Source organism: Chiloscyllium plagiosum, unplaced genomic scaffold (genome assembly GCF_037043375.1).
Source record: "Chiloscyllium plagiosum isolate Xiang-an unplaced genomic scaffold, Cpla_swu_hap1 HiC_scaffold_37, whole genome shotgun sequence".
Classification (NCBI taxonomy): domain Eukaryota; kingdom Metazoa; phylum Chordata; class Chondrichthyes; order Orectolobiformes; family Hemiscylliidae; genus Chiloscyllium; species Chiloscyllium plagiosum.
The window spans coordinates 69,521,428-69,534,214 of NW_028270175.1; positions in this window are offsets into that span (position 1 = coordinate 69,521,428).

The following is a 12,787-nucleotide window of genomic DNA, read 5'->3' on the forward strand; positions in this document are numbered from 1 at the left end:
GCTGCTTGTGTCCTTGGCAAGTAGTAGCCAGAATTTACATTCAGACTGACTCTACTTCATGATCTGCAGCCAATTGCTTTCTCTGTAATGCCTTTGTTGACAATAATTGTTTGGTTTACCCATTTTGCCTGAGTTTGCACAAGAATATGACCTACTGAATATTTTTGTTCACCCTCTATCCATGTCTCCCTGGTGTCTAAATCTCTTTTATCTCTGTGTCACAAATCCATCTACCTTACTGCAGCGATGTTGTTCATTCAAAACACAGCGACAGCGATAGCTAGACAACACACTGAAGGTGTTGCCCCCCCCCCCGTGCTGTCCGTCCACCTTCAGTGTGTTATCTAGCTATCACCATTGTTGACGGCTGGCCCGGGAATGCAACTTTTGGAAGGGGTTTTGTGATTTACACATGGAAGGGGCGAAACTCGCTGTGTTCTAGCAGATGGAAGGCTTGACAGACAGTCAAATTTTCAATGTGTGGTTTCGGTTCCATCACACTGAAAATTGTTGCTGTGGATTCTGTGTTGCGATCGAGCCCTCCGCTGTCACCTGATGGAGGAGCGTCGCTCCGGAAGCTAGTGTGCTTCCAATTAAACCTGTTGGACTATAACCTGGTGTTGTGTGATTTTAAATCCTGTAATGCAGTAACCTTGGGTGGCACGGTGGCACAGTGGTTAGCACTGCTGCCTCGCAGCGCCAGAGACCCGGGTTCAATTCCCGCCTTAGGCGACTGACTGTGTGGAGTTTGCACGTTCTCCCGTGTCTGCGTGGGTTTCCTCCGGGCGCTCCGGTTTCCTCCTACAGTCCAAAGATGTGCAGGTTAGGTGAATTAACCATGCAAAGTTGCCCGTAGTGTTAGGTAAGGGGTAAATGTAGGGGTATGGGTGGGTTACACTTCGGCGGGTCGGTGTGGACTTGTTGGGCCGAAGGGCCTGTTTCCACACTGTAAAGTAATCTAATCTAATCTACTCAAATGTGGCCACACCCAGACTTTTGTACTGCTGCAGCATGATCTAATGGTTCCGAAACTCAATCCCTCTACTAAGACAAGCTCACACACTGAATGGTTTCCAAAAAAAAACCCAAAACCTGGGTGGAAACTTCCAAGGATCTATGTGCACGGACATAGAGATCTCTCTGTTCATCTGCACTACAAACAATCTTACCATTATCCCAGAACCCTGTGTTCCTGTTACTCCCTCCAGAGTGAATCGCCTCACACCTTTCCACATTAAACTCCATTTGCGAACTTTCAGTCCAGCTGTGTAGCTTATCTATACCTTTCTGTAACCTACAACATCCTTCGTCACTATCCACAACTCTACCGACCTTAGTGTCTTCTGCAAATTTACTAACCCATCCTTCAATGCCCTCATACAGGACATTTATATAAATGACAGCAACAGTGGACCCAAAACACATCCAGGAAGTACCCACCAGTAACAGAACTCCAGGATCGATATTTCCCATCAACCACTACCCTCTGCCTTCTTTCAGTGAGCCAATTTCTGATCCAAACTGTTAAATCACCCACAATCCCATGCCTCCATATTATCGGCAATCGCCTACCACGGGGAATCTTAACAAAAGCCTTACTGAAATACATATATACCACATCAACTGCTTTACCCTCATCCATCTCTTTGTTCACCTTCTTAAAGAACTCAATAAGGTTTGTGAGGGCACGACCTGCCCCTCACAAAACCGTTTTGACTATCCCTAATCAACTAACTCATCTCCAGATGATTATAAATCCGATCCCCTACAAGCCTTTCCAACAGTTTACCCAGAATCAAAGTAAAGCTCACAGGTCTTTTACTACCAGGATTTCTCCACTCCCCTGCTTGGGGTGGCACGATGGCCCAGTGGTTAGCACTGCTTCTCCAGAGCACCAGAAACCCGGCTTCAATTCCTGCCTCAGCCAACTGTCTGTGTGGAGTTTGCACATTCTCTCCGTGTCTGTGTGGGCTTCCTCTGGGTGTTCCAGTTTCCTCCCACAGTCCAAAATGTGCAGGTTAGGTGAATTGGCCATGCTAAATTGCCCATAGTGTTAGGTGAAGAGGTAAATGTATATAAACACGTTTATATAAATGTCTGTCGGTTCACCCCTCAGTCTCCGACGCTCCAGGGAAAATAGCTCCAGCCTATTCAGCAACAACCCTGGAAACATCTTATTAATCTTTTCTAAACCCTTTCGAGTTTCACAACATCCTTCTGACAGCAGGGAGACTAGAATTGCACAGAGTACTCCAATTGTGTTGTAACGTCGTAATCTGAGTTCCCCAGTCTTGGTGCACAGTAAGTCCTGGAATGAACAATTTGTTTAGGACCTTAGCCATATCCAGAAGTCATGCACATCGACGGCTTTATTGATCTTTCAGGGCCCCTACTTTGTCCCGAGTTAGTCGTTTACTCTTATTGTATCTATATTATCTAAAATCAGTTTTGGATTGTACTCATCCTTCTTTGCCGATGCGATTTCATGTCTTCTTTTTGCATTCCTGATTTCCATCCTCCAGCCCCTGTGCTCCTCAGGGATTCCCTTGATCCAGCTGGCTATACCTGACACGTGCCCCCTTTTCCTTGACTAGACCCTCAATGGACAGCCAGTGTTTCCGAATGCTGTCAGCATTGACTTGCACACAAACAGGAACATGCTGGCGCTGATCGCTCAATTTAACTCACTTTTAAAATATTCTCACTTGCCAGACTTCCCTTTCCCTGCAAGTAGACTCCCCAATCACCTTTTGAAAGTTCCTGGCTGATACGATCAAGATTGGTCTGGCTCGATTTTATAACTTGAACCTATGGACCAGCCCTGTCCTTTTCCATCGCTGTTTTCAAACTAATAGAACTGTGGTCACTTTGGCAAAATGCTTTCCCACTAACACCTCAGTCCCTTTCCCTACCTTGTTTCCCAAAGGGAGGTCAGGTTTTGCCCAATTCTGTTTTCAGGCCGTTTATATATTGATTGGGAGTTTACTGGAAATTAATTCCCAAATTCTTCCCTTGCAAACGCTGGAAAGTTAAAAAAACATCTATCATAACAGCCCCAATATTATGATTGACATTTGAGATCCCCCGACATATTTGTTCCTCAGTTTGGCACTTGTTATTAGGGATTAGTAGGACAATCAAATCGAAGTGATGACCCATTCTTATTTCTCAGTTCCACTAACATAGCTTCACTGGGTGATCCCACAGGAATATCCTCTGTAAGTACTGCTGGGATGAGTCATGCAATCAAAACACATCACCACGCGTCCTCTCTTGCCTCCCCTTCGATGCTTCCTGCAGTCCCTCTACCTTGAAACAATGAACTGCCAGTCCTGCCCCTCCCTCAGCTGTGTTTCTGTAATAACTATAATCTCCCAGTCCCATGTTCAAATCCATGTCCTGAGTTCATCTTCCTTAGCTGTCAGGCCCCTTGCATTGAAATAAATGCAGTTTAATCATCAGTTTTCGCCCATTCCCTGCTATGTACTTTCCTGCCTTATCTCTTGAAATGGCTCTCTTTAACTTGTGTACCAGCCTCAATCTTCTTTCTGATCCTTCGACTGTTTAAGATACAACACCCTGCCAGATTAGATTGTATCCTCTCTAGCAGCTCCAGCAATTCGCCCCACTAGGATATGAGTCCCCCTCCCGCTCCCAGTTCAGGTGCCTTTCCCACCCGGTCCACCTGTGCTGACACCTTCAGCGATCTTTGAGTTGTCCATTCAGGTCCCTGTGTTCCTCAGTACTCCGCAAGGTCCGAACACTCATTACGTCTGTCCTTCGCTTATCATACCTCCCACAGGGTCTGACCTCACATCGATCAGAACTACACTCTGCTCAGATTATCATCTGATCGTCATCAGACTGTAGCCTGAGACCATCCCCCTAACTGTGAACAACACCCTCACCTTCCATGTCATCTGCAAACCGACTAATGATACTTTCTGCTTTCACATCGAAGTTATTATTCCCCAGAATAACCAGTGATCGTTCCTGCACAGATCCCTGTGGTACACCCGCTGGTGAAACAATTTCAAACACGAAAAAGATTATCCACCTATTTTGTATCCAATTTGCCAACTTGCTTTGGATCCCATGGGCTCTTTTCTTTTGATCCTTGCATTTGCAAGTGTTGATTCATCCTCAGAGTGGTATCCAATAATATCCCTCCCCCTGCTGTCAGACTATCTGCTCTGTAATTACCTGGCCTATCCCTGCTGCCCTTCCTGAACAAATGAACCACATTCGTACCGCACTTAGGTGGTAGTGTGGGGGTTAAATTTAAGAAAAAAAAACAGGAGATCAGGGTGCTGCACGCAGCAGTCCCCTACAAAAAAGAGAAAAAAAAATAAACAGGAGATTCCTACCCTCCCCTTCACTGTTTTGATCACACACCAAACGAAAGAAAAAAAAAATGAACCACATTCGTGATCCTCCAGTCATTCGGCACTTCACCTGTGGCCAGCAAAGTATTAAATATATCCACCAGGCCCCAGCAATCTCCTCTCTTACTTCCCATAGCAGCCTGGGATACATTTCATTGGGCACTGGGGAGTTCTCCACCTGTTTATGCCTGTGAAAATATTTAGTACCTCCTCCTTATTGATGTTAACATGTTATAGAACCTCACCTTCCCCGTTTGAAATCCCCGGCTACAATGTCTTTCTCCTGCATGAATACAGATGGGAAGTATTAATTGAAGACCTCACCTACTTCCTCAGGCTCCATGCACAGGTTGTTTATTTGGTTTCTAATAGGCCTCACCCTTTCCTCAGTTACCCTTTTATTCTAACTATACTGACAAAGTACCTTGTGGCTTTTCCTTCATAGTATCTGACAAGATTATTTCACAGCCATTTCTAAGGACCCCGTTGCACTCCCTATCCTTGTGAATGGCTTCACCTGGTTTTATTGCACTGGTTTTCTTCATCAAACTCACAATATCGTTTGATCTGTATTCGCTGGACTTGCGGCCTTTACTACTCCCTCTTCATGAACACAATGGGATCGGGTCCTGTGAAATGAGTATCAGGCGTTAGGTAAGAAGTTAAAAAGCAGGACCTCAAGGGCAGTGATTTCTAGATTACTCCTAGTGCCACATGCCCCAGTGAGGATAGACATAGAAAGATAGGCCGGGGGGTGGATGTATGCCTGAGGAGCTGTTGGAGGGGGCAGGGTTTTCAGTTCTTGGATCATTGGGATCTCTCCTGGGGTAAAAGTGACCTGAATGGGGCGGGGGGGATGGGTTAGACTTGAACCAGAGGGGCACCAGTATCACTGCGGGAAGATTTGCTCGTGTTACCCTGGGAGGTTTAAACTAGTTTGGCAGGAGGTTGGGACTCTGACTAAGAGAGGGACCATCGAAAAGTCAGCGGAAAATACATTAGCCATCAAAAGCAAGTTTCCTATTCAGGATATCCAGGGGCACAGACGAGGGAGGGAAAAGACTTCTGGTTTAAAGGGCATTTATTTCAATGCATGAGGCCTGACTGGTAAGGCAGATGAGCTCAGAGCATGGATTTGCTCTGGGGACTGGGATATTATAGCTATAACCGAAACATGGCTGAGAGAAGGGCCGGACTGGCAGCTCAGTGTTCCAGGATACAGAAACTACAGGTGGGATAGAAGGACAAGTAAGTGAGGAGGGGAGTTGTCCTTTTGATAAGGGAGGACATAACAACAGTGATTAGAAAGGATATGCTCAGAGAGTCAACAAATGAGGCCACATGTTTAGAACTTAGAAACAAACCAGGGGTGGTCACTCTGTTGGGATGGTATTATAGACCCCCAAATAGCCAGCAGGTACTAGAGGAGCTGATGTGTAGAGAGATTGGTGATAACAGTCGGAATAATAGAGTAGTATTGGTTGGAGAATTTAATTTTCCTAGTATTGACTGGACCACCCAGAGAGTAAAAGGCCCGTACTGAGTGCAATTTGTCAAATGTGTCCAAGAACGTTTCCTAAATCAAGATGCAACTCTAACAAGGCCCAACTCTACTCAGGCGGGTGCAACACTGGACCTCCCCTCAGAAAACGTGGTCGGGCAAGTGACTGAAGTGTCAGTGGGAGAGCACTTTGGGTCCAGTGACCACAACTGTCTTCGTTTTAACATAGTTATGGAAAAAGATCAGACAGATCCACAGATTAAGGTGTGAAACTGGAACAGGGACAGGTTTGGGGCCATTAGTCAGGATCGAGCAGAGGTCGATTGGGTGAATTAAAAATAACACAAAACCAGGTTATACTCCAACAGGTTTATCTCACAGCACCAGCTTTCAAAGTGCAGATGATCATCCTAAAAGATGAAAACTTAAACTAAACGTGTTTGTTATTACATTCCATGACACTGCAATCCTGTTGCTATAAATTCTGTGCCTTATGATTGTGCTCCACAACCACCTGATAAAGCAGCGAACCAAAACCAATCGCTCCCAAATAAACCCACTGGACTGGAAGCTGGTGTTGTGTGATTTTTAACTTTGCCCATCCCAGTCACCACAGGCTCCTCCACATCATGCTCCCATCAACTGGGTGAGTCTGTTTGAAGGAAAAGGAATGACTGGCAAATGGGAGCCTTTTAAAAGTCTGATATTAAGAATCCAGGACAAATTTTTCCCTGTTAGAGTGAAGGGAAAAGCTGGCAGGTTTAGGGATTCGTGGCTTATGAGGGATATTGAAGTTCTGGTCCGGAAAGTGAAAATGGTATACATTGGATTTAAGCTTTCCATATCTACCTCACCTAGCTCACCAGACTGATTGACACAATCAATCTGTGAAGACCCTACAATCCTCTCAGGTCCCTGCAGCATTCCGATCTGTAGAACCCGCTCCAATGCCTGACTCATCCAATCCACTTCCCTATCTGCGTGACATCCAACCGTCGCCAGCACACTCCCTGTCAATGCAAGCTCCTCCAGTCTCTCTATCTAACCGCCCATTTCTATAACCTTCTCCAGCTCTTTCACCCCTATCTGTGTAAACGTCACCGTCCCCCACAACACTTTCCACTTTGACCAACTGTAAAAGATTAGTAATGCTCCCTTATCTGTGAAACTGTCTCCAACCAAAATTGCCCTTGTTATCTCCTGGAAAATCTGTCTGATTCCACATCCTCCATGTCTAAATAACCTTCACAACCGAAACCTTCCTGTATCTATAAACATCTACTGTCACGACTACCCTCCTTATGTCTGTATGTTCTTCCCATCTGTACAACCGTCTTTACCTCTGTCATCTGCTCCGGTCCCTAAACAATCCCTGTCTGTGTAAACCTCCCCAACCTAACAACATCCTTATCACAGTAAAGTGCTCCACCCCTCCCAATCTTCTTTGCTCAGTGAAACCCCTCCAGCTCTCCACATCTCTGCAGGATCCTGCAGTTCCACAAAACTTCCCTCTATGTGGAACTTCCACCAGAGACCACTACCCACCATATTTTTAATCCCCTGCTGACCCCTCTATCTCTGTTCCCAGCTTCAGTCCCGTCAACCCTACTTCCATATACAACATCATCAAGTCCTTGCAATCCTCCAGATCTGAGGAAACTCCAGCAGACATTGTCACTCCATCATGATCTCTGACTGCCTACAGTGATTTGAAACTTCTGCAATTCAATAACATTTCCAGTCTCCGTGCCCCTGTCGATCATGGTGAACGGCTCCAAACCTCTCAACCCTCCCTGCCTGTGTTCATCATCAAGTTGATACAACTCGTCTCATGTCTGTAGTTCCCTGCAGCCGTACAATCTTCCCCGTTTTTGTGAAGTCTGCCTATCACTATTACTGTCCCTACCTTTGTAACTGCCTCCAGTTACTACAGCCTCTTTACTGTGTAGCCCCCATCAGACCCTAAAGCCATGCTATCTGTGTAACCTCCTTCAGGTCTATATCCTGCAACTTGCTGAAACCTGCTGTCACCATTGCAACCCCCATTATTACTCAACATTGCTTTGTCTTTAAAACCATCCCTATCAGTGTGATCTCTTCCACTGCGTACAACACTCCCAGTCTGTGCAATGGGCGATGCGTGGTTTTATAAAAGGGGAATTAAAAAAAAAAATCTGTTGGATTCTATATTTTGGTGTGACCATAATAGGCAGAATAGATAAGGGTGGGGGAGGCTAGTAGAGGTCGAAGTATATTTGAAATTTAGGAAGCATTTTGATAAGTTTCAACAAGGGTTAAATATTAGCTCAGGAGAGAATAGGGCCCCTGAAAGGTCAATGAGGCTGTCTATGAGGAATCACTGCTGATGGGGGAGGTTCGAAACAAATATTCTGCATTTTGATTTACTTTGGAGAAAGATTGGAAGCTCGGGAACTTGGGAAAATACATAGTGATGTATTGAACAGAGTTCACCTTGGATAACAGGATGGTTTAAAATGAAAAAAGGTTGATAAAACCTTGGGACATGATCAGATGTATCCCAGCGCTCTGTGAGAAGCTCGGGAGGAATTTACAGGGCACCTCACAGTGATAATTGTATCATCAACAGCCACTACAGACCAGTGAGACTGATGGAAGAGGTGGGTAAGTTGTTGGAGGAGATTCTGAGAGAAAGGATCATCATGCATTTGGAAAGGCAAGGATGGATCAGCGATGGTCAGCATGGCCTTGTGCACGGGAAACTATGTCTCAGAAACTGGATTGAGTGTTTGTGGAGGTAGAAAAGTGATAGAGCAAGGCAGAGCAGTGGATGATGTCCACATTAACTTTAGCAAGGCCTTTGACAAGGTTTTGCACGGCAGACTGGTTAATAAGTTTAGATCACTCATAACCAGGGATCACTCACCAACTGGAAACATAATTAGATTGACGGTAAGAGACAGAGCATGCTCATAGAGAGTTGCTGCTCAAACTGAAGTCCTGTGACCAACGGTGTGTCATGGAGTTCGGTGCTGGGTAACTGTTGTGCATCATTTATATGAACGGTTTGGTGATAATACAGGAGTCATGGTTAGCAAGTTTGTAAGTGAGACTGGAAGTGGTGGTAAAGTGGACAGTGAAGAGGATTATCTGAGAGTGGGCCAGTGAGTTTAGGAATAGCAAGTGGAGAAATACACAGTGTTGCACTCTGGTAAAGCTGACCAGAGCTGGACTTGTACAGTCAGAGACCCAGGGATGCAGGTAAAAGGTTCTTTGAAAGTGGTGTCACAGGTAGACAGGTTGGTGAAGCAGATGTTTGGGATGCTTACCTTCATTGGTCAGTGCATTGAGATTAGGAGTTGGGATACCATGTCATGTTATATCTGTACAGGACATTAGTGAGGCCACCATAAGAATAGTGTTGATTACCTGGAAAAACTTAACTAGTTCACGTCTATCCTTTAGGGAAGGACATCTGACATTGTTACCTGACATCTGACACCATGGCTCACGTGTGACTCCAGACCCATAGCAATATGGCTGATTCTGAGCTGCCCTCTGGGAAATTAGCTGTGGGGCAAAGAATGCTGACTCAATCAGTGACATCCTTATCGAATGAATGAATACATTAAAAAAAAGTGTTCCTCCCTACCACTGTAATCCCCTCCAGCGCAGCAATCCGTACTGGCTTTGTAACACCGTTCAGGCCCTTGCCCCTCTCTGTAACACTCTCACCACCTCCAGCACCTTCACCTCTCCCTCTTCCTATCATCTGATTCCCCTTCCGACTGCACTCCTCCTGCTAGTAGACTCATAGCGATCCCTTTAACAAATACTTCCATATTTCTAAAGCATTGGCTTCTTCAGAATTTGTCTTCTGTGCATCGCTTAATGAAGTCTGGTAAATCCTGGGAATTACTGAGCCAAGACCGTCCAAAGTGGGGGAGGAGCAGTGGGACGGCATCGAGCAGCTGGACACTTGATGTGGGGATAAAGGGGAATCCAGGAGAAAACAGCACAAGGAGCGCGCTGTCACACCAACGTCCCACCCATCCCCATCCCACGGCCACCTTCTGCCCCAAGTGTGGAAGGCCACATCGGCCTGTACAGCAACACACATACTCCGTGAGAGTGGGAGAGAGTCAGCCTGGTTTGTGACCCACCGCCAATGAGATGGTGAGATAGGGAAGCTGATTCCCCTTTCAGTTGTCCTACTGTCTTTGTTATAAATTCCAATAATTCCCTGTCCAATGCCATGCCTCACAATGTAATGCTGTAATGGGGCCTTAACACTGCCCTTCACCTTCTGTGTTCTGACTCTTATTACCCAGAATTTGGTTTCCTAATGTTTGATAGTGTGAGGCCACATATAATACCATTGTTATCCCTAACGATGAGAGTTCCCCATTCTCCTTCCCACTCTGCCTGACTTTCCACAATGTTGTGTAGCCATGAATATTAATGCCCCACCTTTTGTTCACCCCTGTGACCACGTCTCCCTGATGGTGATTAGATAGAAATCACAGTCACACGAGCATATCCCTTATTACAAATGCTTCGTGCATTCAAATTACGAAATAGTAATTTACTTTTGAAATCACAAATTCCTGTCACAAACCTATCTACTGATGTATAGTTTTAGTTAAACTTAGTCTCTTCCTGTTTCTTCCTGTTTTTCCTCAGCCTCAGCCCCATGTTTCAATATTTGAACATTTCTCTATGGAATTGGGAATTTCCTTTCAGATGAGCCCTGTCCCTCCTTGTCTGTGTCAGTTTAAAGCAGTCTACATTGACCTGGTCATATGATTGCCCAGGACACACATTGGCCCCAGCAATGAACCATCTCAATAAAATAGCTGACTCCTCCCTGAGTACTGGTAGCAGTGCCCACTGCATCAGACCCACTTCTTCTGACACTATGGTTTGATCCTGAAATCTCTGGTGATATCACTCAGTCTCTCTCCATTTGGTATCCCTCACTGTGTGGGTTTAATTGCTGCTCCTGTCAGCGTCTCTCACTCTTACAGCTACTCCGGATCCAGAGCCAAAAGAATCTTCCGATCCACCACAGTACGGACCAGGGATGGAGACTGGGATTTTTGTGATCTCTGCTGGACTCAGTGCTACTCTACATGAGTTATCCTCACTGCATCAGTCTAATTTCCCATTCTCTCTATTTCTCTCTCATGCAGGTAATCAGGATGTTTCTAACTCCTGTCTCATCCATCACCTCATTGAAGATGCTTGGTCAGCCAGAGAGAGATGGAGAGGGAGATCTGGAGTCTTCAGTAAATCCTGAAGCCGGTAAGATCAATCATAGTAAACAGCACAGGGTGGAGTTAGTGGCCTTCTTTATTCAGACCTGGAACACAGGACATAGATACAGAGCTGGGCAAGGAACAGCAACATTCTCAGCCTCATTCCCACCATCTTGTGAGGGCCCTCCTGTCACCTCTGCTCTACTGGAACTCCCTGAGACTGCACAGGAGGTCCCAGGCATCAGTCTTGGCACATACTCTATTAGTGATCTCTGTAATATACTACAGCCCCGATAATCCTTCCTCTATTTGGAATCGCCTCTAGTACACACAATGCTGTCTGTCTCTGTCAGGTTCTCCAATCCCTGACACCCTAATCCCTAACCTTCTCCAGTAGATACTAAATTCCTTCATCCCTGTAATTGCCGATCCCTGTCTATCCCTGTAAGCTCCTCCTACCAATGCCACCCTCCATGTAAATGTGTTTTGTCTCTAACCTCTCCATCCATCCCTATCTGGGTAAACTTCTCCAGCTCTTACAACCCTTCCTTACCTATGAAAAAAATCGTAACCTCCTTATGGTTCGACTAATCTTCGATCTTAATCTATTTAAACTTCACCCTCTCCTCACCGACCTTCCTGACCACAGGAACCTCTTTCATTTTGTGCAACCCTCCCCATTTGTGTAACTGTCTCCAGCCCAGTAACCTGGCATTCTCCATTGCCTTCCTATCTATGCAGCCTCCTGAACCTAGAAGCCTTCTTATATCTTTAAATATCTGCAGTCACTACAACCTTCCACATCTCTGTCAATATACACAATAATCTCCTACTGAAACACTCCCTGTCAGTGCCTCTCAGTCTGCCTGCCTCTCCCAATAACCATCCCTATCCCTATCTCCAGAATCTAATCCAGCTCCCTCTCCCTCTGTAAATTCCTCCAATCCGCAAACCCCTCTGTCCCATGAACACTATTCCCCAGATTTACCTCGAAAATCCTCAAGTCCCTGTAAGCCTCCCTATCTCTGTAACCTCTATCCATCTGTTTAACCTCCAACTACTGAGTAATGACACCCTGCATTCGCCATAAGGCAGATGGAATGACAGTGAACAGATATGATGGAAACGTCATTCTGGAGATGTAGCTGCAGAATGACTATGGCTGGGAAGGGATATTGAAGGGTTGTTGGGATCTAGGCAGGATAGGCAAAAATCCAACAAGTTGTGAAGAAAGGATGAGGTTAATGCATTAATGAGATAGCCACGTGGAACTGAAGATCAAAAGTTGGAGTCTATTTGGATGGAGCTGGGAATGAAAAAGTAGCTGCAGCAATCATTGGCTGGAATTCTTTTAAAGGAATCAACCAGTGATGGGAATGTCAATATGGTTACAGTCAGGACACTGAATGTACTTGTAGCAAGGGCAGTACAGTAACTGTGTGTGACAGTGGTCTCCATCCCGACTGGATAACTAATGAGGATCAGGGCTGTAATGGATGGAATCCTGGATTGTATACGAGATGGTTTTCTATAACATCATATCAAGGAGCCAGCAACAAAATTCTCCATTGGAGTTCAAATGTTGTGTAATAATAAATATCCAATCGTCCCATTTTAGAGGAGTTTGTGAGGAAAGACCCATAGTGTTATAATGCAGATATTGA